General features: G+C 44.1%; 1 protein-coding gene and 1 long non-coding RNA gene across 5 annotated transcripts in view; one reads left to right on the forward strand and one right to left on the reverse strand.

Moving 5' to 3' along the window:
- The window catches only part of MYO5B (myosin VB), a 377,648-nt gene that overhangs the window by 205,703 nt on the left and 145,392 nt on the right, over window positions 1-26,553 (reverse strand). The window lies entirely within an intron of this gene.
- Window positions 1-26,553, forward strand: part of LOC306643240 — a 150,209-nt gene that overhangs the window by 767 nt on the left and 122,889 nt on the right. The window lies entirely within an intron of this gene.

The following is a 26,553-nucleotide window of genomic DNA, read 5'->3' on the forward strand; positions in this document are numbered from 1 at the left end:
CACTGCCACCTGGGAGCATATTCCAAGTGCAGGATCTCAGCTTCCACCTAGATCCACCACGGAGCCCTTCACAGAAAGGTGTGCTGACCTCCATCAGAACCCATGCGCCAGCACTCACGTCTGCTCCTGCAGCATGGTCTCTCCCTCCCCGCCGTAAGGGGGTCAAACTGTAGCTGCAGGCCAAATATGGCACCATGCCTATTTTTGTACAGCCCATGAATTCAAAATTGTACAACTTTTATATGGTTGAAAAAGATTCCAAGACTGATGTTCATATAATGTGAAAAAATATAGAAAGTCAAATTTTGGCATCTGTAGTTTTATTGGAACACAGTCATTATCATTTGTGTATGCATTATCTATGGCAACTTTCGGAATTCGATGATAGTTGTAACAGTAACTCTATGGCCCAAAGGCTAATATACTCACTACCCGGCCCTTCACAGAAAGGTCTGCTGACTTCCACCCTTGGTTCTCACTGTTTCTTGGGGCCAGTGTCCTTTCCTCCCCTGTCCACATGGGCAGAGTCCCAGCACCATCTCCTCACTGAAGACCACGTCCCCACAGCCAGCTCCCCAACGGTCAGCTGCCACAGTAGGTCCTTCTCTGCTTTTGCAGTCATTTCTCTCAGTGTCACCTCATTATGGTGACATCGTTCAGGCACAGCGAGCAACCAAGCATCCTTGGGATCTATCATGCTCGGCATACAGCTGATGCTCACTAAACATTCACTGAGCACAGGATCAGTATCAACAGAACATGCCTCTATAGGGCACTTGGTTTATACAGAAATACACTGTCATAAGCACCACATAAAGTACCAACATGGAAATGTATCTCCTGAATTTCAAAACATATCATCTAGTTGGGTAAATAATTCCCATAAAAACTATACTCTTACAGGGCGATAAGGCCAATTCCAGAGGAGAGTAGTTGCTACCAAGTGGAGGGAAGGAGGGTGGGTAAGCAATAAGTTGGTAAGGCCAACAACTTAAGAACTTGGCTACCCAGTTCCTCTCTAACTTTTAGAAGGATGTTATGTATACAGAGCTGTTCAAGCAGGCTTTAGAGTCCAAGCCAGTACCCACTTGGCACCTCAAAGTGTGTGATGCTGTCATACACATTTCAACCTCCACGGTGACACTTGTGGACACGTACTGCAACCAGTTTTTCACTATTAAACCAGATTGATGTAAACCCTCTATATTTAGGGTACAGGATAACTGGCTTCCCCACTGCTTCCTAACTCCTTTTACCCTCCTTCATACACTCGGTCTCAGGCTCCTGTGGATTACTGAGCAGGGTTGTTTATCCACAGTGATGCTTACCATACGTGAGGAGTGACTTACGAACAGCTAAGGTGGTTTAACAATCAATTTTCGCATGCTGGCTTTGCACATAATGTCTTACCACCTGGCCACCCCTAGAATGTCCCACCTTGAGGAAGATGGTCTTAGCAATCCAGTATGAAGCAGTATGGGCTCTGGGTAGGCATGGACAGGTCAGTTCACAATAAATGGCCAAGAAAACAGAGGCAAGAGGACAGTATGTAGCTGGGCAAGGCTTCAAAAGGAAGCAAAGAGATGAGTTCTGAGCTTCCGAGATGGAAATGATTTGGAAGGGGAGGGTTTCCATTGGGGTGACGAAATGCCCAGGACCATAGATGTGTTTGTGCAACACTGAACATACAAAGCACCACTGAATTGTTCATTTTAAGATAGTTTTACATTCTGCGAATTTCCCCAAACATGCCTTCCACAGTTGCAATTGCAATGTCTTGGCCTACTGCACCGCATGGAAATTCTAGAATCAATTCCTTGTTGCCCCTTGATTGCTTTCCACCTTCAAGGAATTCCCATCCACGATTCTCCCCCTGACCACTTTACATCAGCACTGCGGGGGAAGACAAGCTCCCCACATAACCTAATTACACTGCCATACAATTTGTCACTATTTTAACACTACTTGATTCTATTCTATCAAAGTCAATAAAATACCAAGTCTGATCTCATCACCAAAGAGGTAGTTGTGATTTTGGCAACAGTCCAGTATTTTGGCTAGAGAAGGCAGATGCTTATATCAGTTGTAATTAGAACTGAGCTGTTCTCCAGCCCCCTGTTCATTTCTTCTCTCTGCAGAGCTAGCTGGAGCAAGTGATTTCCTGCGACAACAGGTAGAATCACCTGGGGAGCTTTCATTAATTCCCATGCCAGGCAACACTCTATGCCATCAGGAACTGAGGGCAGGAACCAGGCAATGTTTTTGAAGCTTCCCAGATCAGTCTCACGTGCAAGCAAATTCATAACTAGTGCATGTGGAGTGACTGATTTCAAAGGGCACCATGGCCCACCAAGTGCCCACCAGCTTGTGGATTCTTTTCAGGAGCTGAAGCACTCACTTCTAAAAGCCCATTAAAATGTCAAGTGTCCAGAAGAGCACCCCACTTACCCATTTACACAAGTTTTCATGCAGCACAGCACTGTGGTTTTGCATGCAAGTTCCAATCAAAACTACTTTAAGAATTCCAGTAACCACTTATTAGCTTAAGTTGACACAGTCTCGGCCTCAGTTCCCTCAGTTGAACAATAAAAATTATACCTGTGATGTGTTCTCAGAATCAAGTTCACAGTCCAGAGAATATGTGCATTAAGCAATAATGATGCTATGTGTTGTACTATCCAGAAAGCAGGAGACCGATGGGACTTAGATGGGATTAGGAGCAGGAAATGAGCCTCAGGTGGTTCCATGGTACTGAAATTCTTGATATCCTGCAGGAAATACTACTTAGGTAGCTATGCCTATATCTTAAATTCAGCAGCTGGATTTACCCTTCCTCACTACAAAAATTGAAGTGATTCTCAGTGCTGGCGGAATTATCTGCAGCTCTTTAAAATACCAAAGTACCAACACCCAGATTGGTAACTGAGATTCAATCTCTGGGAGAAGAACCACAGCACTGTATATAAGGGGAAAAAAAATCCTTCCAAGCGATCAATGCACTGTCGCAATGAAAACCACCATTTCTGGTTGAGCCTTAGAGCCAAGGTCAAACTTGGGGGGAAATAAGGGTATCCGAAACATGCACTTTCTGGAATAAACACTGCCTTCATAACCTTCCACTAACATAAGTCATGTCAAATACTTTATTCAACTTAGCTTTAAAACCGGGTTAAGGTAAATTGGGTTATCAATACTGCTTTACAGAGAAGAAACCTGAGGGTTAAAAGGTCTAACCGATCTGCCCAGGTTGCCAAGAACAAAGTCCGAGCCAAAACCACAGAAAAAATTCTAGTCTCTAAGTCTCCCACTGTCTACCCCTCCTGAGAAATACTGATATTCTTAGTGCAGCCAAGATCCTGCTCAGTATGTATTTTATATAGGCAAAGTGTCATGTAATTACACATGAAAAAGTGCCAACGCTCATTAACAATGGCACATGAGGTAAGCCATCAGGTGGGTTCAGTACTAAGCATGAGTCATACTGAGTGTTAGTTGCAATGAAGCCTAGACCTGAAGCAAGGCAGTCTGGACAGAGTTCCCCAGGAAGGAACAAAACCCGAGGACCTACCTTGGTGGCTAACCAGATCATCTGCCTGTCCATTCCTACCTGTATTTAGGGAACCAAGAGCAGGAACATTAATTCAAATTTGTTCACTGCTCTATCTCCAGCACTATTTACAATTAGTGCTTCACAATTTACAATTACTTCACAATTTAGGGGGCACTCCAATCTGTTACGTAATTAAAATCAGGACTCTGGGTAGGCATGGACGGTTAGAGTCCTTTAGGTAAGACTGAAAATAGAGTCAACAAGCATCTGCTTGGGACATGGAATTCTATTAGAACTCACTGGGGAGAATTCAAGTTTGAGTTAATCATCTCCCCTCCCCTCAAGGAGCACAGAGCCCCTCAACCTATCCATGAGATCTCCCAAGTCTGACCATGATGTTCCGTCAATAAAAGTCACCACAGAAATAAGCAACTGTATAGAATGCAGAGCAAAGGTGGGACCTAGAGCTCAGAAGCTACCTGAGGCAGGAAGCATCACACCCAGCAGGACAACAGCAAGCTCCATTTCCAACCTTACCTGGAGCCCGAGGTCCAGTACAAAGTGTTAAGAGTGAGCACTGAACTCAGTGCTGAGGCACTTCAAAATCCTGTAGGCCAAATGATCTCACACTCCCTTAAAAATTCAGGGTCAGGCTCAGCTCCTAGGAAAGTTACATCAATACACTTAAGCACACCTTCCAAATGTCATCAGTCTTCAATTTGGTGTGAAGATGTCCACTCTGAATCTTTTTCTGTTAAAGCAACAGTACTACGGAAATGGGAGAGAGAAAGACATCCAAACTAAGCCAATACAGTTTAATTCCAGCACCAAAACAAAGGGAGTGTTCTCCAGGGGCTTGGTGCCTCAAAGGGTGTGACCACGATGTATCAAGTAGGAAAATACCTTGCCTAACATGCTGTGGGAAGTGACCCAATCCCACTGCCTTCCAAATTCTTACTCTGCACAAGGAAAGCCAGGTCTTCTACCCCATATGAGCAGAATCTCTCCCAAATATCTCCACATTTACTAATGTCAAGATGGTATTCAACTGTATCTAGAACCCAGTGATGATTGTTCTCTGAAATTTTGAAGACCACAGTCAAGAATTCCCACAGCTGGGTGACTAGTCATTTTTCCCACTTGCTGGGCTTCCACTATAGGAGACAGGTAAGACAGGTAAGATTAAGAGTCAGATGTAAGGTGTTCATCCCAACTCCCATTAGCAGATGAGGTTCATACACTTGAAGCTCAACTTCCTCAACTGGAAAATAGGGGAAGTATCCTCTGCACCGAAGTTGTTTGGGGCAAATAATGTAAATAACACACAGTGTGTGGCATAAGGAGTGGTCAGTAGTTATTACCAGCTGGCAGGACCTTGAGCCTCAGAATATGCTGACAACGCCCTCTAGGCGAGTGCAGGTACAACCAGGTAATCCCCACAGAACCACCTGCGAAGTGTCATGGGAACATCCACACCCTGCGCTCCCAATGCATTACCTGAGTTACTTAACTCGTCCTCCAGTAGCAAGCCAAGCTTCTTAGTTTCCCATGTTTATTCATCCCCATTAAAAGCTTCCAAAACTTAGTATTACCTTTCCTTTTCCCAGGATATTCTTCACTGGGAAGCTCCCTGTAATTTAGAGTCAGAGGGAATTCTATGCTGCTTATCCATAGCTAACCAAGTAACAGGAAACTCAGGCATGATTCCTGAGCCAATGGTGGGGGTGGGGTTGGGGAGGATCCCGAGGCCCAAGATGAATCACTCCTGATTGTGCTCTGGTTATTTCTTAAATGAAAGTGAATCAGGCTCAGAGTGCCTGGGTGTGCTGTAATGCATAGAGTTTGAAACAAAGAGCCTCTCCATCACCCTTGGGCTAAGAGGTATAAGAGCAAAAAAAAAAAATAAGAAGGTTTCACCCCATAATGTGTGAACGACATAAACAGCCAAGTTGTACAACTCAATACTTCCTCTCTGGACACTAAAAGGAAAACCCATCTACATGTAGCCAGAACTACCAGTCCTAGTTTTGCTATCTGCTCTCACATGCCCATTAAAGTAATTCTCAAGCCATGTCTTGAGATAAAACCCACTGTGATATCCGATAGGCACAATTCTATCTTAATTCACATCCTGTATCTGTATTTGAATCCAGTAAAGAACCGAGTCTCCACGACTGAAAGCAAAATTCACTATTCTGCAGACGTACTTCACAGACTAAGCATATGTCCTCAAGTGACAAGTGGACAGGACAAGGACAAGACAGGAAGCAGTCGGTATGCAGGGAGAAATGCCAAGTTGTTTTATCCAGCAAGTTTACACCAGACGTCTACTTCTTGACAATGGGTGCTCTGGTGATGCCCGAGGGCCACAGTGCCATGTGTTGAAGCTGATGTCCTCACTTCGATCTTCCTGTGTTTTACTTGGTAACAGACGTCTTAAGTACCTCCTTCATATCCACTTCCAGTGACCCAATAATGTAAATCCTCCAGCCTAATTTAGAGATGTTCTTTGGGACTGAATGGCTTTCATGGAAGGATCATTCCAAGTCCCCAATCTGAAAGAATGTGTGTCGATGCCAAGTCAACTTTGTAAGGCTGCAATGTCACATTCACTTCATCTGCTCACCAAGAAGCTCAAGAGATGGACTCAAGGCTTCTGCAAATCATGCAATTATCTCTCTGGATCCAAGCACGAAGCTGCAAGTTTGTTGAAATCCTACTTACAGCAACACGGCTGTATTTTCTGGAGTCTGAACTCTCTGCAGACCAGTTTAGTATGTGAATCAATCATCATTTTTGCAATCTTAATTTGCTGAGGACAGTATTCCAGAGCATACTATCTTCATTTTCAAGGTTAAGACAATCTAACTTTTTAGATCTATATTATGCTCTCACTTAATGGCTGGTTTCCTTTAGTCCTGTAAGTTTATATTCTGTAATTAAAGGCTTTCCCTCAAAAAAAAAATTATAATCACTGTAACACTAGAGAGCCATACATAGTTCTAGACATATTCACTGAGTTTTCTTTTTAAAAGAAAAAACTATTTCCATTACATGATTCCTAAACAACCAAAGGCAGCACCAACTTAAGTTATTTTGGGCTGACCTCCCTCCCACAAACAGTACTTCACTGGTGAAAAACAAGTGACAGAAGGCACAGTAGTGGCACTCTTTTCTGAGCACTCAACTCTGAGGAACGGCACCCTGCCTCTGGACATATGAGCACAGAGGAGAACTCTTGAACAAGAGCAAACCAGTCTTGGGGTTTAAATACCTCACGGACTTGAGTTTGGGTCTTAAGCCAGCTCTTACTCTTCCTTCCCTAGAATTAAACTTGTCAGCCTCCCTCATCACCCCCAGTTACTCAAGCACTCCATCTGTCAAGCTGTTCAACTAACATGCTTTGCTCCTGCATTTAAGCCCCAAAGGCTACAGACTATAATATAGGTTCCAGTTCATTCAAACCTCCTAAGTACTCACTGAGGATCTCCGTGGGATAAATATGGTATGGACTGCCGGGAGTACAGTGAAGCAGACATTTCCCTATCTTCAAGGGCCTCAACCACATTACGCAACTCATCTGCAATGGTATTAACTGCTTGAACAGTAACGATGTCTAACCTCATCTGGGTCATCAAGAAAGACCTTCCTCAAGAAGTGAAGTTCAAGCTGAATCCTAGATGGATAAGGAGCTGGTTGGGCAAGGCAGGGAAGAAGGGGGCTTTCAGGCTGAGAGGAGACCTGTGTGACAAGCCTGAGGCTGGAAGGAGAAGGGTTCACCAAGGAACTGAAAGATGAACAGTGTTGGGGGTACAAAGTACAGGAGCAGAAAAGGCTTTAAAAAAAAAAAAATCACACAGATGTGGTGCCAGATTCAGTAGGTTCTTGGGAGGAAACACTAGATTTTTGGACCTGGTCCAACTGCATAATTAAAAAAAATTGGTATGTATAAATTATATGATAAAAAATCTCAGTATGAGAATATAGAACATACTCCTAGTACACAGTATTTCTATGTACTAGAACAACAACAACAACAAAAAAAACACCAAGGACATCATTTCACCCGACTCTCAAACTGTCTTCAAAAATGCTTTTTCTTGATTGGTACTTTATCACTCTAGAATGCTGAACTTCCATTCCCACCACACTTAAGAAAGACACCTGTACAGCCTTCGAATCTTTAATCATTTGTCTTATTTCATCCTCAACTAGGTCTCTAAACTGTTTTCCATTATATTTTGCAATGCAGAGCTCAGTGACAATCACAAAAATTTACCACCAAGAATGAGTAGGAAACCTTCACCCTATATACACTGGAGCAGGCACAGAAACTCCATCTGAAATCCTGGGGCCTCTGGGGAAGGGGAAAATTCTCCAGAACCAACACACATGTGCATTGAGTTGCAACCATGAAACTGGTTTTGACTTTGGAGCTAGGAATTTAAGTGGGCATTTTCTGTTTAATTCACTATTGCCCAAAGACATTAAAAAGATGCCCCTGATTTCCATACTGATTCTTGAAAGGAATGACTAAGCAAGCATTATCAATATTGCAACCTGCCTCCTAAAACTGACTCATTCTCTAGAGAGTTCTATCCAGTGCTAGTACAAATAGAGTTGCTGGGTAGTTAGACTCTCAGATGACTATGGCTACCTCAAACTCCTCTATGTCAAGTGCAGGTGCTTTACAGTCAGATGTAGTTTCACAAATGTTTCCTTCCATCCAGCTGAAAAGTGGGTCTGCAGCTTGAAAGATCCTTCATGATTCTAATGAAAATACTCACTTTAGAGAAAGAATGAGGACAGTTGAGGTTGTTATGCAATGAATCCCACTTATTCTCAAAGATTGGGGGAGAAAGCTAGGACTCAATGAGGAGTTACTCAAAGAGTGACTCATCTTAATTTAAAACTCTGCCAAATTAAAGAAGTCACGGGGGGGGGGGGGGAGAAAAACCAATGAAAAAGTAAAGAGACGAATAGATTTTCCACTTCTGTGTGTACTCTATAAGCTACTGCTTAACCTATTGACAGTTTCCAAAGCACAAGTCTATGCCTGCTGCCTTCCTTCAGCTCACCTGAGCACCAATACCCATCAGCTGGGTAGTAGGAGGCTATTGTTCAGGGTGCAAGTTACACGGTCACTAGTGGAACAGACACCATGGGGACAGGCACCAAAGCAGCACTCTGGTCTTACTGGTGCTCTTCTTACCAAACGTACACCAAACGTTCTAGGTATGTTATGTGTAAATACTTTTAGGCTTCAAACATTTTAAATCCAGGAGCCCAAACTCTGGGGCTACATGAATAAGCCAAACCAAAACTCTCCCTTCTACATAAATACATCACACACTAGACACTAGTCAACGTGTGGCGAATGCATTAGTAGTTTAATAGATGTTATTGCAATAGGTGTGCATCCCTATTTCAAGAAGCCCACATCCCAGGTCTTCAGTCGCACACATTCCTGTTCCACATTTCCGGTTCTGAACACAGCCTCAGTAACACAGTATCCTCTCCATTCCCCTCAGGTATCACAATAACCAGGTATCTGGCTCTGGCCTTGCCCAGTAGACCTTGTGTTCCCCTGGTTCCAGGGCCTTCCTGGAGTTCCAGACCACAGATCACAGCCTGGGTTATTACCACACTGAACTGACCTAAACAAAAGGTAGGTGGTCCATAGTCCCCACCTTAAATAAATGGAAAACGTACAAAAGGAAAAAATAAAGCACAACCACCCTGGTTCTAGACACAGAGATAAACCACATTTATTCTTACCACAATGTGGACTTGAAAATGTCAAATTGTGCCTTGGTATAAAGGAAGTATGGGTCTGACAGGTTACAAAGGTATCCTGAGCTCAGCATCCAAACAGAACTTTCTTGAACACATCCTTCACATTCTTAACATTGGTGGTCCCAATCAATAAGTTGAACAGAACACTGTAGGCACATCTCTCACTCACCGAATCACCTTTCTGTTCCCTAGTAACAGCTGGTAGCTCATGGTGGAATCTTCTATTATCTACCTCTAAAACATCCACGGCAAAGTAAAGGCTTGTGGTTCAACCTTTACCTACGTGAGTAGGTCTCCCTCCACTCACGGTAACCACAGGAGTTCATCAGTTCCACTTTTTGTTTACAGGGAAATATGCTTCCATCATTGTCTAAGCAAGTGAGGGTCCCTGGAGAACCAGGGCCTAGCGTAAGAGCAGGCTGCTCCCCAGAGTCCAGAACGAGTCCCGAGAACCAGTAGGAAATGAAGAAAGAACATTTCCTGATTAAAAATAACCACTGAATGTTTACAGTAGGTCACTTATCGGCCATTCCTTGTCCTGCTGTCCCCACCATCCGGCAGTGTTTAACACACTACCTTTTATTTTGGTTAATACTCTCTTCTGGAGTCTTTTCACTGCTTTCAAGGACAAAGAACAGCATCATATTGTGGTGGTGACCACTCACAGCCGTGACAACCATCACCAACACCAGCAAACTTTTCCCTCCCACATTCTACAACTGGGTGGATGGGGTGCTCCTGTCATTTCGGAGGCTCAGGGAGGCTGCTCAACACCCTACAATGCACAGGGCAATCCCCACAGCAAACTATCCAACCAGAGAAACTCTGTAGTTATTTTCTTGTGTGCACCTTTCCTCCGTCTCAGATTCCTTCCTCCCCTTTCCTTACTGCTATGCACCTGAGGTCCTGCTGAAATACTTCCTGTCAGGCCTTTCTCTTCATGCTGGGCCCCAGCGGTCCCGCTTGTTTTCACTGCAGTAGCATTGAAATGCACTACTCACTTGTGTACATGGTTTCTGTCCTAGAGGGTAGCAATGCAACCTTACTCGTCTGTTTTCCATATTGTGGGGTAGGGCCCAGAAAGTCCTGCAGGGCACACTGGCTGAATGGATGAATGCATGGACATACACTCCAGCACTATAGATTCTTGCTTCTTGTAGCAAGAAACTACAGCCTCTCTTCAACCAGAAGCACTAAATATAGCAATATCTAAATAACCCATCAGCACAGGGCTGTCACCAGCTCAAGCACATCTGGGCACGAATGAGCAGCTTAGTTGCCAAACCTCAGCAGAGTCTGACGATGCTGCACTTCCCTTTGCAGAGTTAGCATAGCCCTAGAGTTGCTCCTGTAACTTGTAGGTCGTATGGGTCAGAACTCCCGGCTCTGGGAATTTCTGGGTCCTGCAGACTCAGGTCTGAGCAACGGGTGTATTAAACACTTGTAGCATTTTGTACTTCTCTTAAACCAAATGGAAGATTGTCAAAATCAGGATGCTCAGCACCAGTGAACAGCCACAGGGGAACATCTAGAAGACCTTCCAGTAAGTCTTAGCTTCCTGCCCATTTCTGTTACCAAGGGACCGACCAACCACTAGACCTACAGAATGCTCTGTCAGAGAGGCCACTCATCTTCCATCACTAAAGACAAGCAACCCCCAAGGCTTAGTCTAAAGGCAAACAGGAGCTATATGTCATGGATGTGCCCGACCCCAAGTCCTATTAATCTCTCATGGACTCCCCCTTCTAAGTTCTCCAAGAGTTCCAAGAAAGCAGTGGTGTCCACCCTGCAGTAACTCATGCTGTGGAGGAAGGACACCGTTGTCACGGCCCAGGCAGCAAGTGGTTAGAATTCATCTGCCACGTGCATAAGCTCCAGAATATATCCTGGATCCATCACCTCTCCATTCGTCCTGTCCATTCTGGTCTGTATCCTCTTACCTGGCCTGTTTTTCTTCACCTCCAGTTCCAAAGATGATTTTCTCAGCAGCAGCCAAAGTGTCTCTGAAAGGGTCTACCAAAGCACACTGTTCATTTCTTGCTTCAAATCTTCTATAACATTAATAAACTCTGAACCCTGCATATCCTCCCCACCCCTGTCTTTCTACCTAGTAGGCTCCACAGTAGAAACACCCACCTCCCTTTCTTTCCTTGGAAACTTGGACTTCAAACTTTCCTTCCCATTCTCTAGCCTAGGGATTCTCAGGAGGTTCTTCCTTTTTACACAAAAGATGTCAGATGTCACTTTCCAGACAGTCTTTTCTGCCATCTCAAAATAGTTATTTTTCTACCATGCCCCTGCCATGCTTTTGGCACTGACCTGGATTGACTGGGTTTATCTCTGACCTGTCTTGTTTACTTACCTATAAATAAGTTCCAGGAGGTAAAAGATCTTTTTTGTTCATTTTCCTATCTCCAGTGCCAAGAAAATCACCTAGTACATGGAAGGAACTCTTGAAGGGGACACTATTTGAACTAGAGAAGTCTGCATTACAGGTGCTTCATTTCTTAAGGAAGGAAACATCCCAGTTGTTCTTGCTCTTGTACTAAGATTCGAAGGGGAAGAGAGAGAGATGTCTTAATCCCAAGGACCTGGGGACAATGAAAATAGGGGATGAAGGCAGAAACCTCAAATGCACACCAAGGACTCCAGGTTTTAAACACCTACTGGTAGTGAAGGGACCGGGGATGGTTCATACACAGGAGTCCATCTCTAACTCCATGGGGTGAACTGGTCATTTCCCTTCTTGGCAACAGTTTCAAGAACTAACTTTCATGAGCATTACTATGTGTCAGCCACCACACCAACTACGTTGTAGCCATTTTCACTCAATCCTTACAAACCCCTCTAGTAAGCATTGGTATCCTCATTTCTAACAAGGGAGCCTGCACCCCCTAGCTCACCTTTCTTAGCCCAAGGCCATGCAAAGCAGGCTGGATCCTGGTACATGTGAGGTCCTTCCTTTTCCATTCACACTACACTGTGTTCCCCAGGAAAACACGAGTCTAAAAGCCTAGAGCCTTAAGTAGGTGCCAAAAAGAAATGCACCAAGCATAGGAAGCCCAAGTCCCTTACAGTCGAGCTGTGGCACTCAATACGGGTCTGAGAGAGAGAAGCTTTCATCTCTACCGAGAGTCTGGAGCCAGAACGCCGGGCCAACAACTCCCAGCTCTTGGCACTCCTTCCTGTCACCACTGCCCTGTTTCCAAAGATAAATATCAGTAGTAATGTGAAGCTCCACCAGTAAGAGCCCCTCAGAAGCCAGGGCATGCCAAGCTGGGCATCATCAGAAGGGCTGGACTTTGATTCAGCAAACATGACTGCAAATTGCACTCTGAATCCAAAAAGTCCTCAAGGATGACCCCTGTGAACACTGCACTTCCATCTCCTGCTCTGAAGAACTCAAACACAGCTACTTCTGAAGGCAGAAAAGACAAGGTTTGACAAGATATTTTTATTTATTCTCTTTTGCAAAGGATGTGCTCAAGAACAGTCCTTAGCCACAGGCAGAACTAGTTTATTACTAAGGAAAGACGCTTTGGGGCAAAGGTGAATTCCTTACCACAGTCATGGGAACTGATGAGAAAGTGAGCTTAATTATAAGCAGTGTCCTTGAAGTGGCCACCGACAGGCATACTGTATTCCCTCCACACCCAAACACCCTAAGAGGAAGGGGCAGGGCAGGAGTTGCAGAAGTCATACTTGCAAAGGTAGAATAAAGGCAAAAAAGGAGTAATAAAAAAAAAGTGAAAAGTATTAATTTCAAGTCGAAGTGTACTAGCTAATGGTCACCTGCATCTTTCCATTCAGTATTGCTACCTATGCATCAAGACTGCAAAGAGCTAGTTCAGTGGTCTGTTAACTAGAATAGTTAGCAATCTTCACTAAGGAAATGAAGGCAGAAGTACCACCCAGTGTCAACCCACCAAGCATATCCAACAGGCATCCATGTGGTCAGCTCTGTCACCACCCCAGAGGCATAAGTGCCATCCACACATCACAGTGCACAGCCAGTGATATCTCCTAAGTTCAGAACTCGGAGCATCCATTCCTACCCCTGCCTGGTGCTGGTACAGACACAAGCTTGATGTATACCAAGAACCTAGCCAAGGGAGACCCAGTTATTTTTTTTTTTTATTGTAAACAAATGGGATACATCTTGTTTGTTTGTACATGAAGTAGAGGCACACCATTTCTATAATCATACATGTACCTCAGGTCATAGTTTTTGATTGTTTTTTCCCCCACCCCTTTTCCCTCTATATAGTCCCTCCTTCCTCTATTCTTGCCACCCTCCCCAACCCCTATTATGTGTCATCATCCGCCTATCGGTGAGATCATTCGTCCTTTGGTTTTTTGAGATTGGCTTATCTCACTTAGCATGCTGTTCTCCAATTTCATCCATTTGCCTGCAAATGCCATAATTATTCTTTATGGCTGAGTAATATTCTCATACACACACATACATACTTACATACCAGTTTCTCTATCCATTCATCAATTGAAGGACATCTAAGTTGGTTCCACAGTCTGGCTATTGTGAATTGAACAGCTATGAACATTGATGTGGCTGTGTCTCTATAGTATGCTGATTTTAAGTCCTTTGGGTATAGGCCGAGGAGTGGAATAGCTGGGTCAAACGGTGGGTCCATTCCATGTTTTCTAAGGGATCTCCACACTGCTTTCCAGAGTGGCAACACTAATTTGCAGCCTCACCGGCAGTGTATGAGTGTACCTTTTTCCCCACATCCTCGCTAACACCTATTGTTGCTTATATTCTTGATAATCGCCATTCTAATTGGGGTGACGTGGAATCTCAGTGTAGTTTTGATTTGCATTTCTCTTATTACTAGAGATATTGAACATTTTTTCATATATCTGTTGACTGCTTGTACATATTCTGTGAAGCCTCTGTTCATATCCTTAGCCCATTTGTTGATTGAGTTATTTGTATTCTTTGTGTAGCGTTTTTTTGAAATATATTCTGGAAATTAGTGCTCTATCTGAAGTATGAGTGGCAAAGATATTCTCCCACTCTTTAGGCTCTCTCTTCACATTGCTGAAAGTTTCCTCTGCTGAGAGAAAGCTTTTAAGTTTCAATCTATCCGAGTTATTGATTCTTGCTTTTATTTCTTATGCTATGGGAGTCCTGTTAAGGAAGTCTGATCCTAAGCTGACATGAAGATTTGGACCTACTTCTTCTTCTATAATATGCAGGGTCTCTGGTCTGATTCCAAGGTCCTTGATCCATTTTGAGTTGATTTTTGTGCAGGGTGAAAGACAGGGAAACTAAACTCAGTTACTTTAAGACTATTCCAAGCACTGGCTCAGAAAAGACTCACTAGGCGGTGTCGTCCTCCTACGAATGCCTTCAGCAGGTGTGACTTGCAACTTGATGTGCCATCCAACTCAGCCAAACACCTGATCCATCACCCCTGCTGCCTCCCTGCCCTTCAGGAAGGACCAGATAAGCAGGTGGAATCTACTCATTGGGTTCTCAGTATTTCAGACTATTCCCAATCAAGGGAAGTAACCTTGAGTGGCTTATCAATGACTGGTAAAACCCATCAGGGGTATTCACCCTTTGTATGAAATGAAGCCTGAATTAACTTGAACTTCAAAAAATACCATAACACAAAATTCTGGTAATTTTTCAAAAATATGTATTTCCTGTTTACATCTGTAAGGATAAGCTCCTTTACAAGTGAAGGACTACTCTATGCCGTGACTGTCCTTGGTACAGTTCCTTCAAAAACAACAGGGGATAGTAAATGGCAGTTGGGGCACTTTCCATTGTAGGTTAATTCATCTTGGCAAAGTTATGAAAATCAAAAGCCAATAACTCTATAGCAGAGGGTGAGGTTCCTTTCAGTTTTTTCCCTACTTCATAAAAACCCAAACCGTGGGAACCATGGTGCGCACCTTCAGGATTGTGTTACACACCCCTTTTTTGCACATGACCAGCGATGCCTGCTGCTCCAGTGCACTTCAGACTAGAACAAAGAAATCCGTTTCTAAGAGAAATAAGCTCATTAACTCAAAACAGCCCTGGATCCAGCCATTACCTTGTGTCTATCACTAATGGGTGCTTAGGCTCAGAAAATTAAGTAAATGGGTTCAGTGGTTAGTCCATTTCAAAAGTCAGGCATGACCCACTCGCCTACAAAGCGCTCTTCTTCATAGTGAAGACTGACAATGTTTTTGAATCTGTTCCATTACAACTTAAGTACACCTTACAAGGCAGCTCTATTTTAACTGAACAGTTTCTGAAGCCTTGTGTGCCACGGAAGCCACTCTGGGAAACCACAGCTAAGGGAAGAGCAACTGAGCTACAGTCGGGCGCCTCTGCCTCTCGCCAGCACACAGCACCAGCTCACGGCTCCCAACCCGAGCACCCTCCTACAGCTGCCTCGCTGGTCCCTACAAACATCTGTGGCCAAGTCAACACGCTCCCTGAACAAGACTTACCCATGACAACCACATACCCGAATTGTAGGGAAATACATATATTAGCACACAAGGCATCCTGGTCTGGACTCCTATGTTTCTCTGTGGGCAAGAGAAATCATGGAATCCTATAACTGATTTTTAGGCAATGTCAAATACTCCTTTTACCCCAAGACTATCAACCTCAAGGTCAAAGCCTTTATCAGGGTTTCCTAAGTCAGGAGGCTGTTTCTATTCAACTAAATCCAGAGGAGATTCCACAGGTTGAAAGGACTAGATCAGCACTTGATACCTTCCCATAAATCAATCTCAGATCCCTGAGCATCTTGGGAATAGACACACCTCTGGCAATCTTTCCATCGCAGGCGGCTTACCTCATCTGTTGGGCATGGCATCTGAGGTACGAGAGCACATTTTGGTTGGCTGTAAGGCAAAATTTTCTACCTAAGCCTTCTAATGCCAAAAGAGGGTAGATACAATGCTCACCCACCAGAATTCAAATTGATATTTGACCTTTATAGTGAGCATGCATTTGTAAATGTGTTGAACTGCGGTCACCAGGGAAACACAACCTAAGAACAATGAGATACCATCACACACAGGACAGGGAATGCAACCTGGAGGCAGAAAGAGACAAAGTACTGGTCTATATGTGGAGCCATCTGAGTTTGTATGTACTATTCACAAACAAAAAGGCAAAACTATGCTGGAAAATTTCTTAGTATCTAATAAAGGTATACACTTTTTTTACAGTGATTCAACTCTGATTTGCACATAGTACATAGTACTTTGTACAAATTTAACAAAAAAGACAGGTATGGGACTATTTCAAGCAACTTTTTCCTGTGAATTCCAAGAACTGGAAGAAACCCAATGTCCATGAACAACATGGACAAATTCCAGCATATTCACAATGTAGTACACAATACGGCAATGAGAGTGAAGAAGCTACCAATCCATGGAACAAGGATCAATCCCAGCTAAACTGTTAACCTAAGAACACATTTTAAACTCTTCCATTTATGTAAACTTCAAAAATAGGCAAAGGTCAACAATGGTGTTAGCAGTCAGATGCCATTTTACTCTTGGGGAGAGTAGCGACCCCAGGGTGCAGGCAGGCTGCCCTTGATCAGGTGCTGGCAAGTAGGGGTACTTCAGTGTGTGACAATACTTCAAGTGGTACACTTACAACGTATGGTTTCTTCTGTAATGTTTTACTTCAAGTTTATTTAAAAAATTAGTGAATTTCCCATTCTGTTCTCCCACCTTACTACAACTTTATCTTGCCCCCCCGCCAAAAAAAATCTTTCACTAAAATTGTTTCAGGGAAGCATACCACACAACTGGTGACTTCTACCGCCACTGAATGCTTTCACCTGCCTGCCAGGTTGAGAAGCCGGTAACAAGTCACCCTTGGGCCCATTGCTGCCTCACTTCCCCAGTCACTTCGAAGAGGCACTGGTGAAAGCCCTCTTGATTTCTTCCCCTGGAGGCACAGCCCCTGTTCAGCCCTAAGGTAGAAATCTCATTTTGAAATGTACTTTTCTAAGTTCAACTTTAAACGCCTGTTGGTCTCGCTGGCACTGCAGTCTGTGAATGGATGGCTGCATGAATGGCTGATGCCTCTGCTGCATAGCCACTTGCTGCTCTCTCAGCTTCCTAGGGGAGCCAGGCCTCATGGGAGCTGGCAGCAAGAGGATGGGGGACGGACATGAGCCGCTGTACCAATGAAATCAGACTGTGCAAGCTCGGGGCACAGCATCTGTTATTTCACCCCTTGGCAAGCATCCAGCTGGGGAGTCTCCAAAGGAATGTCTGCCCTGGATTCTGCCAGTGTGTCTACCCCAGGGAAACAGGGTCTCCTTACCACCAGGGCACAAAGGCATGGTTCTGTCACAGCCCAGAGGTTTTCCAGATTAATGTGCAGGGAACAGCTGGTCCTGTCACCAGTACCATTGTTTGTGTTTATTTGTGGTTCAAATACACATAAAATTTAACATTTTAAACATTTTTGAATATCCTACCCAATGATATTAAGTACATTCATACTATTGTGCAACCATCACCACCATGAAATCTCCAGAATTTTCATTACCCCAAATTCTTTATGTACAGAACCACCACCCATGAATCAGTACCACTTTTACGAGGCACAGGGGAGAAGGAACCAAGGGGCGTCTCAGCAAGCTGCAGGAGCAGCCTGACGCTATAGTGGTTTGGCAATGGTGACAAGATCAAGCCAGGCAATGCCCTTCTCAACAGCTCTGCATCTAGGCTGGAATATGACGCTGTGACGGACAAAGTTGGTGATGGTTCCCCCACCTCCAGACACCCATCCTCCTGATGGCAAGCCTCGGGAGCCCTGCCTCACCTCTGTACCCATCACCCCACCTGTCCTTTCTTGTTCTTGACGCATGTTATTTTGAGGACCCGTTTATCAAGTACATGGAGAGGCCGATGGTGACTGGCTCCATGGCCACCCAAAAGTCATGGCTGGTAAGAGGTCAGAAGCTGTCCACAGAGCTTTTGGACCATCCAAAGCCAACGGGTGCCTCCTCATGTGTTAGGTGTAGACTACAGGGACAAGGGGAAGGAGACACTGAAAAGGGCTATGGAGACAAATGCTTGCTGCAGCAGTGCTCCCCAGAACACATCATGGCACATTTGCTATGCACAAAACAAGGTTCAATGTACTGGGATGAACTGGATTCCCAAGGTCGGAGAACTTCGGAAGGCTCGGGGTGAAGCTCTGCATGCAGGAGTACCGAGGGGCCCCAGCAACAGGAAGACAGATGGATGAGGCACCGCTGATCATCGGAGTCACTTGCTTGCCCACCCCACTCTGTCCATAGGTCCACATTTATGTAGGGCCTTTCTTATACTGAACTTGGTTCAGTGACAGAAACATGACTAGGAGACAGATACTAAGGAAAACATTTACATACCATTAGCAGCAAGCTAACTTGGAAGAAAGGAGTCACATGAGACTCCAGCATGCCTTCCAAGAACACGTTCTCGGTGGACTTGACCAGCTTTCACTTTCTCCATTTTTTTTTTTTAATAAGGGGCCAAGGCCCAGGTGGAGGTCAACCTCTTCAGCTCCCTCCAGGGGGTCCTCAGGATCAATTCTTCCTATCCTCAAGTCACCTGGGGCCTGGCTGACCCATTCCCAGAACCTAGGAGGATCTGCAATCACTGTGCCCAGCGGTAAGATCCCCAACCTGTGGGAAACCAACCTGCTATCTTTAAACAGCCAACTAATGCTAGCTGATGGCTCAGGGTCCATCCTGTCAGCTGACCCACACTCTACAAGAGAGATTCATCCCCACCAAAGGAAAGGTGGTGTGAACGGAGGGGAAAACCTTGGGGAAAAAAAATATGTCCTCACTGTGAACGTGTCCTGCCTGCACCACAATGAACGTCAACACTCACCCCAACTAGCTACCATCTCCTGGGCTGGTTGGATGATTTTGTGTTTAGCTTTGATCATAGTACACAAATCAGGTGCCCTGGTACAGAAAGGCTTATATAGGAACAAAGTCATATTTCCAGGGTAGGTAATTCAGGGCAGGTAAAATTTAATATCCTGATTTGCATGTCTGGCCTTCTCTCTATCCTGCCCCTTTTTGAGTTTTGTTAGAAAATGAACCAATTCACAGGTGTGCAGAAAGATGAACAGTGGAAGGAGAGGAGGTGAGCCCAACTCTGGGCTGCAATTCCTATTTCACATTCCCCCAACACTTGTATAACTTGAAACTTCATGTTTAAGAAGTGATTCACTTGGTTTAACTTTTCTAAAAGGGCAAGTCAAGGAATATAGGATAACAAGTCAGTTCAGTGCCGTTGGTGGATAAACTGGTAGACTGGCAGCTCAGAGACCTCCTCCATCACAGGTTAAAGCAACTGGAAGTTTCACCTGATGGAGATCCTGGCACCAAGAGCTGAAGAAGTTTTGAAAAGAGGGTCAACAGAACATGAGGCAGGCAAAATGTAAGACATCGCTGTCCCTAAGCCAAGGCTAGGGGATTCTAGGACCCAGACCTCACAGTATGAGTGTAAATTCAAGGGTACAATGGTCCAAACTGGTTGACCTAAAAATGCAGCTACCTGCAAAGAACTCATCCCCATGGGGGAAAAGGACATTAGAACTTCCACTGCATTTCAAGAGAATGTTTTATAACATTCCACCCATAATAGAGGCTACCTATATGTCAGAAAGTGTTTAAAACCTCATCTCAAATCCAGAACCTCATGTTTCCTCTCCCAAAAGTAACAACTGCAACCTGGTAGATTGAAATATGCTAATATCACACAGAATGTGCTGGAAGACCCAATCCTTTCTACTTCAAGGCAATGTGAGGCCTAATATTAAACTGTATGATTAAGCTAAATTTCACTTATGGATACCATTATTCCTACTTCTCTCCATTTTAAGAGCTTAGATCAAAGTTACCAATACAAAAAGATTTGCAACTGAGGAAGAAATCAGTCATTTTAGGCAATGAACTCTTAATTCAGAATACCTGACACCTAATGGTGTGGATTTTTTGCCTCATTTAACCAATTCTCCACACAACAGCTGGGGGTCCTACTATTCAAATGTATTCTGATACTACCCACCTGGTATTTACAGACCCACAGACCGGTCTCCAGCTGAGACGCCAGTTGTAAATTCCACGTTTCCACCAGTGCTTTTTTTTTTTTTTTTTAAAAAAACCAGGGCTTCCTATGAAGCCTCTCTTCATGCTCAAAAATTTGCTAACACAGCTCACAGAACTTAAGCACTTTACTTATTAATGCCAGTTTCTAGTGAAGGACACAACTCAATAACAGCCAAAGAGGTACACAGGACAAAGTCCAAGGGAAGGTGTACCAGTCTCCACACCCCAAGAGCACCACCCACCAGCACCTTCATGTGTTCACCAACCTGGATGCTCTCCAAACCCTACCGTTTAGATGTTTATGGCAGTTTCATGACATAACCATGATTAATTAAATTGCTGGCCATTGTTAATTAACTTCAGCTCCCCTCCCCAGAGGTCGCAGTGTGAGTGAAAGTTCCTACCCTTTAATCACGCCTTGATCTTCCTGGCATCCAGCACCTATCCTGAAGCTGTTTACAAGCCCCCAGCCACCTTGGCAGTACACAAAAGACTTCTACCACTCCAGGGTTTTGTGAGCCCTCAGAAATTGGGGACGGAGACCGAATGCGTGTTTATCGTAAGCATGCATGCTCTATGGGACACGTGGGCATCAGAGCACTGAGCACGCAAAAATGAGAATTAAATTCTCTTTCAGAGGCTTTCATTTTGATTCACAGTTTCCAAGAGTTTCCCCTGAGCCTAATCCTTCATTCTGCAAACTTAGGGACCAACTTGTAACTGAGCTCCCAAGACCACACACAGTTGGGGGTAGGGAAGACAGCCCGCAATGGGAGTCACTACCCTGGTAGCCAGGATCATCAGGAATCCCAAACTCACTCTTCCACAGACAGTCCCAGTTATCTCGAGGGAGATCTGCAGTTACAAACCAGTTATAGAATGTGACTTAATCATCTCCCTCAATGGCTGCCATAGTGTCACAGACACAGACTCCCAAACCCAACTTCCCGGCCTGCAGCAACTATGCTACAGAGGAGTTAAGAAACACCCCTGGTTTTAGTTTACCACAAGGCCTTCTCCAAAAGGTGGGGAAAATCCTCACTTTTTAGACCAATACCTGGAGCCTGTTGCCTAACACAGGACATGGCATGAATTATGAGCTTCAATTTTCTATCTGTAAAATAAGGGGAACAGGCCCATCTCTGTACTCCTTTTAGCCCCTCATCCAGGATCAATCTATTGTCAGCTCTGATGCAGTACAATGTGTGCCCTCTCTGCTATCTCCCACTGGGTTACACTTTTTTGTTCTTTGAACTCTGCTCTAACTCTTTATATTGCTCTCTAGACCCTTGGTTTTTGATCCCTTGCAGTCGACTGGTAGAGAGAAGGATGTGTTCACATTAAGTTTAAACCACATAATCAAAGAAGACCTTAATCAAAATCAGAAGACCTGAATCAAGAGTACTCAACCGGGTTTTACAAGATGGCGGCCTAGAGGGTGGCTGCATTTCATGCTGCTCCAGGACTCAGGAGTCAAAAGAGGAGATATTGAGACTTGGGACCAACTCAAAGCAGCCGGGTGGGGCGGTCGTTCCAGAACACAGGGAACTTTGTGAAGTAGAGCTGCTCTGCGAGACGCCCCTCCCCCCGCTGGAGCAGTGAACTCGGACAACTGAGCATCGTAGAGGAGGCCGCTCAGCACAGCACTGGGACTCAGAGCAACCACTGGGGTTTCGGCAGCTGCCCAGGGGAGGAGCAGCGAGGAGAGCTGTTTGGACTCAGAGCGACCACTTCTGAAACACTCCTGCCCTGAGGAGGAGGAGTGTGGCCACTTGGATTCGAAGTGACTGCACCAGAGCTACAGGCGGTTGCCAGAGGAGGAGCTGCTCAGCGAGCTGTTTGGACTCAAAGCAACTGTTACTGAACACCCGGGCCTGCCCTGAGGAGGAGGAGGAGTGTGGTCCCTTGGATTCTGAGTGACTATACCAGAGCTACAGGCAGTTGCCAGAGGAGGAGCTGCGTGGCAAGCCGTTTGGACTCAAAGCGACCGTTCCTGAACACCGGGGCCTGCCCTGAGGAGGAGGAGGAGGAGCGCGGTGGGTCATTTGGACTCGCAGTGACTGCATTAGCGCTCCAGGCGGCTGCTCAGAGGAGGAGGCGAGTGGTGAGTTGTTTGGACTAAAAGCGACTGCTCCTGAACACAGCAGGGCTGCCTGGAGGAGGAGCGTGGTGGGTCGCTTGGTCTCGAGTGGCCGCACCAGAGGTCCGGGCGGCTGCCCAGAGGAGGCGTGCAGCGGGTCACGTGGATTCAGAGCCATTCAGAGTGACCGCTCCTGAACACCCAGGGGGTTACCTGGAGGAGGAGGAGGAACGGGGAGGGTCACTTCGACTCGGAGTGATTGCCCAGGGCTACAGGCGGTTGGTGGGAAGAGGTGGCACACAGCGAGTTGCTCGGACTCCTAGTGACCGCACCGGCATACTGGGCGGCTGTCTGGAGGAAGAGGCGTGTGGCGGGTCTCTAGGATTCAGAGCGATTGTACAGGGCCCCAGGTGGCTGCTCAGAGGAGGGGCCGCATAGCCAGGCAATTAGGTGCAGAACAGGGTCCCAGGATCTAGGAGGCTTCTTGGTGGAAGAGCCGCACAGAGACACGCTTAGGGCGGAGCGAAGATTTCAGGCCTGTGGGCAGATTCTCTGAGGAGGGACAACCTAAGGAGATTCATCTGTGAAGGGTGAGGCTCCCAGGCCCAGGAGGTAGGGCCAGGCCCTGGGAACTTTATAGAGGAAGGCAGCCCAGCCCAGGCAGTAGCTGTAAATTGAGGGGAACCGACCAGCGAGACCTCCCCACCGGGTGAGTCTTCCCTGCCGGGTGAGGTTTCCCCACAAGGACAGTAAAACCAGAGACACAGGCCCAAACAGGCCTTGCCTCAGCCCGCAGCCTAGTTCCCCTTTGGATGACCATTGGTCAACAAGTGGAGGCACCTCTGCCCACTAGCAGGGAATATACCCCACCTGAAGGCCACCACTCCTAAAAAGGCAGCTTCCTTGTGGCGCACCACATTATCAACTTCCTCCAAGACTTCAGCTTACTGAAGGCTAAGAGGGGATATATATAGAAATCTTCAAGGACATTGTAAGTCAATAGAGCAAATCTGCAGTATCTCAGCAGTCCACTGATACCTGAACAATGAGAAAACAAGGAAAGAAAATGCCGCAAACAAATCTAGATGTTACATCAATAAAACCCAATGACAGCATGGCAGAAGAAATGACAGAAAAGGAGTTCAGAATGTACATAATTAAAATGATCGGGGAAGCAAACTATGAAAGAGCAAATGCACGCACTGAATGATGAGATGAAAGAGCAAATGCAGGCATTGAATGTTCGCACCAATCGACAGTTCAAAGAGCAAATACAGGAAGCAAAAGATCATTTCAATAAAGAGTTAGAGATATTGAAAAAAAAACCAAACAAATCCTTGAAATGAAGGAAACAATAAACCAAATTAAGAACTCCATAGAAAGCACATCCAGTAGGATAGAACACCTGGAAGACAGAACCTCAGACATTGAAGACAAAATATTTAACCTTGAAAACAAAGTTGAACAAACAGAAGATGGTAAGAAATCATGAACAGAATCTCCAAGAACTATGGGATATCATGAAAAGGCCAAATTTAAGAGTTATTGGGATTGAGGAAGGCCTAGAGAAACAAACCAAAGGAATGAACAACCTATTCAATGAAATAATATCAGAAAATTTCCCAAATCTGAAGAATGAAAAGGAAAATCAAGTTCAAGAGGCTTATAGGACTCCAAATACACAACATTACAACAGACCCACACCAAGGCATATTATAATGAAAATATCTAACATACAAAATAAAGACAGAATTTTAAAGGCTGTGAGAGAAAAGAACCAAATTACATTCAGGGGGAAACCAATATGGATATCAGCAGATTTTTCAATCCAGACCCTAAAAGCTAGAAGGGCCTGGAACAACATTTTTCAAGCCCTGAAACAAAATGGATGCCAACCAAGAATCTTATACCCAGCAAAACTTACCTTCAAATTTGATGATGAAATAAAATCCTTCCATGATAAACAAAAGCTAAAAGAATTTACAAAAAGAAAGCCAGCATTACAGAACATTCTCAGCAAAATATTCCATGAGGAAGAGATGAAAAAGAAGTGAATCAGCAAAGGGAGGAATTATCCTAAAGGAATTGTCAAATAAAGGAGGAACCAAGTTGTGTCAAATAAAATTTAAAAAATGAACCATATGACCGGGAAACCAAATCATATCAATAATAACCCTGAATGTTAATGGCCTGAATTCATCAATCAAAAGACATAGACTGGCAGATTGGATTAAAAAGAAGGATCCAACAATATGTTGCCTGCAAGAGACTCACCTCATAGAAAAAGATACCCATAGACTAAAGGTGAAAGGATGGGGAAGAACATACCATGCACATGGACTCAGCAAAAAAGCTGGAGTATCCATCCTCATTTCCGATAATGTGGACTTCAAGCCAAAGTTAGTCAGAAGGGATAAAGAAGGTCATTTCATACTGCTTAAGGGAAGCATAAATCAGCAAGATATAACAATCATAAACATCTATGCCCCAAACAGTGGCTCATCCATGTATGTCAAACAAATCCTTCTCAATTTCAGAAACCAAATAGACCATAACCCAATAATACTAGGTGTTTTTAACACACCTCTCTCACCACTGGACACATCTTCCAGACAAAAATTGAACAAAGAAACCATAGATCTCAACAACACAATCAATAATTTAGACTTAACGGACATTTATAGAATATACCATCCAACCAAGAGTGAATACACTTTCTTCTCAGCAGCACATGGATCCTTCTCTAAAATAGACCATATATTATGCCACAAAGCTAATGTTAGCAAATACAGTAAGATAGAGACACTACCTTGTATTCTATCAGATCATAATGGATTGAAGTTAGAAATAAATGCAAGAGTAAAACAAACTATTCCAACATCTGGAGATTAAACAATATGCTATTATATGATGAATGGATAACAGAAGATATTAGGAAGGAAATTAAAATTCTTAGAGGTAAATGAGAACAAAGAAACAAATCAAAATCTCTGGGACACTATGAAAGCAGTACTTACAGGAAAATTTCATGGAGCGCATTTAATAAAAGTAAAACTCAACAAATAAACGACCTAACACTACAGCTCAAAGCCCTAGAAAAAGAACAGAGCAGCACCAAAAGTAGTAGAAGACAGGAAATAGTTAAACTCAGAGCTGAAATCAATGAAATTGAAACAAAAGAAATACAAAAAATTGACAGAATAGTTGGTTCTTCGAAAAAAATAAACAAAATTGATAAGCCTTTAGCCACACTAACAAAGATGAGAGAAAACCCAAATCACTGAAATTCAGAATGAACAAGGAAATATCACAACAGACAGGATTGAAATACAAAACATAATTAGAAGCTATTTTGAAAATCTATACTCCAACAAAATAGAAAATTTCGAAGACATCAACAGGTTTCTAGAGACATATGAATTGCGTAAACTGAACGAGGAGGACATAAACAATTTAAATAGACCAATTTCAAGTACTGAAATAGAAGAAGTCATCAAAAGCCTACCAACAAAGAAAAGTCCGGGACCAGATGGGTTCCCAGCCGAGTTCTACAAAACCTTTAAGGAAGAGCTCATTCCAATACTTCTCAAAGTATTCCATAAAATAGAAGAGGAGGGAACCCTCCCAAACTCATTCTATGAAGCCAATATCACACTGATACCTAAACCAGACAGAGACTCATCAAGGAAAGAAAATTTCAGACCAATATCCTTAATGAACATCGACACAAAAATTCTCAACAAAATTTTAGCAAATCACATACAAAAACATATTAAAAAGATAGTGCACCATGATCAAGTGGGTTTCATCCCAGGGATGCAAGGTTGGTTCAACATCCAAAAATCAATAAATGTCATTCACCATATCAATAGACAAAGTCAAGAATCACATGATTATTTCAATAGATGCAGAAAAAGCATTTGATAAAATACAGCACCCCTTCATGCTCAACACTAGAAAAAATAGGGATAGTGGGAACATTCCTTAACATTGTAAAGGCCATTTATGCTAAGCCCATG

Source organism: Sciurus vulgaris (genome assembly GCF_902686455.1).
Source record: "Sciurus vulgaris genome assembly, chromosome: 13".
Classification (NCBI taxonomy): domain Eukaryota; kingdom Metazoa; phylum Chordata; class Mammalia; order Rodentia; family Sciuridae; genus Sciurus; species Sciurus vulgaris.